Raw genomic sequence first — 2108 nt, 5'->3', positions numbered from 1 at the left:
CTTCCTGTTTTGCTGGGCCCTTTTCAATCCCTTTATCAGCACTTTCCCTTTTTTTTCCGATTGCCCACTGAGAAAAGCACTGCCCGTCGCTGCCCCTTCAGCATTTAGGACCTGGGTTTCCTCTTTTGGGCTTTCCCAGGGTAATCCAAAAAAAAATTTAAAGGAATTCAATTTACAAGCAACATCTTCAGAGAACTGACAAAAAATGATTTAATGCCAAAAACCATTATATATAAAAGGTACCCCCCCAAGCCAATGGAATGGTGGAAAGAACAAATCGGGTAGTGGAAACTTTGGGGGGCCCTTACTACCTTAGTTGGCAGCCCGTCCAAAAACATGGGCCCTCAGTTTATTCCCGAACCCCCCGGGTTTCCCGAAATTTAACCCCTACGTTTAAAACTCGTAAGCGCAGTAAAGCCCTTCCCCAAAAAAGCTAGAAAATATATGGAAAAATTATGATCGGGGGCAAAAAAGTGGTGTTCCCAAACCCAGAGGGATCACTTGTTTGGGGATAAAGAAACACAAGAAACGTAAAGAGGGGCTACCTCCCCTTGTGCAAATGGCGTGGACCAGCCCGAAAACCCCGACGCTTAGGGCCCTTTTTTTTTGAGGTACAAAAAACAGACACAGGATTCAATCAAGGGGCCCCCCCTTTAATCCCCTGAAACCCCCTTTGCCCCTTTTGTGGGGAAAAATCCTATGTTGTCCACGAAAACGAGGGAAAAAAATGGAGGGTAACGGGGAAATTTGGCGAGGATGATAACCCAAACCAAACCGGGAGCAGAGGGCCCCCCAAAATGCAGGCGCTCCGAGGATCCATGGAAAATCTGTTCTGACCGGGCCTTTTTCCAGGGAGCCGAGGAGTGGAGGGAGCTGGAGGGTTTCTGCCGAGAGGGTGATCAGCAAAAATTTAAAAAGTTTTATGTATTTTGTTTCCTTTTTTGAACTCTTGTCCCTTTTTTGCTCCAGTTGGGTTTTGGGCTGACACGTCTTTGTGGGCACAAAAAACCCTTTTTTTTTTTTTGGAAAAAGAACGGGGGTCAGGGCCCTTTCCCTTTGGGCTTTTTTCAGGGTTTTGGGCCCGCTGACCACTCCGACCCCAAGGGATGGGAGGGTTTTTTGGATTTTAGTCTTCAATCCAAAGATTAGGGCGACATCCAGTTGCACGCGCATTTTTGCTTTGTATGGCCAAAGTTTTTTCCCCCCGCGGGACTACATAGTTATCCCGGGGCCCCCTTTTTTTTTTGCTCCCGTGTTAATTTTTTTAATTACTCTTGTGTCAATTTGTAAAAGTTCTGGTTTTTTATATTTCCTTTAATTTGTGTTTTAAGTTTGTGTTTTACGCTGAGTCCTATTTTCCTTTTATTATAGTTTTAAAATTATTTCGCGGTTTTCAGTGGCCCTGGGCACGTCATTTCTGTCTAGTCCCTTTTTTTGGGGTTTTATTAAAACTCTTTTTTTTATGAGTTTTTTAAAAATTATTTTATCAGTTTATATATTTGTCTTGGATTTTTTAAAATTTTTAAGGTTCTTTTTTCGCCCTAATTTTTTTAAATTTTTTTTTTTATTGATGTGCGTATTTTTCCCCCTTTTTTTTGTATTTTTATGTCTTTCTTGTTTTTTGTGTATTTTATTGCCCAATTTTTATCACGTATTTTTTTATTTTTATTTTATTGTAATTTATTTTGAGAAAAAGATTGTTTTTTTATGACGTCAAGAGTCCAGACAGCCCCCCGACCCCTTTTACAATAAACAGTGTCAACTGGAAATTCCCGTGTCTTTTTTGGGTCCCCTCTTCTCTTTCTTAAACATCACCAAAGGTTGTACCAGCCCCTTTTCGTTACTTTTCCCAGGGTTTTACTGGCTGGACGTATAAGTAAATTTAAACCAAAAAGGGGATTGGGGAAAAATGTAAATAACGTTTTTTAGTTTTAAACCCTATTGAGTTTTTGGGGCACGATTTTCATGCTTTAGCCTTTTTCAAGGACGTAAAAAATTTTTAAACAATGCAGGTTTTTCCTTTACTTTTATTATTTTTACCTTTTTTTATTTTTCTTTTTTACATGTCCTTTTTCCCGTGGTTTTTCCTTATTACCTCTGCTTTTAAA

The sequence above is a fragment of the Penaeus monodon genome, unplaced genomic scaffold (genome assembly GCF_015228065.2).
Source record: "Penaeus monodon isolate SGIC_2016 unplaced genomic scaffold, NSTDA_Pmon_1 PmonScaffold_982, whole genome shotgun sequence".
NCBI classification, from domain to species: Eukaryota; Metazoa; Arthropoda; class Malacostraca; order Decapoda; family Penaeidae; genus Penaeus; species Penaeus monodon.
This window is presented reverse-complemented; position numbering follows the sequence as displayed.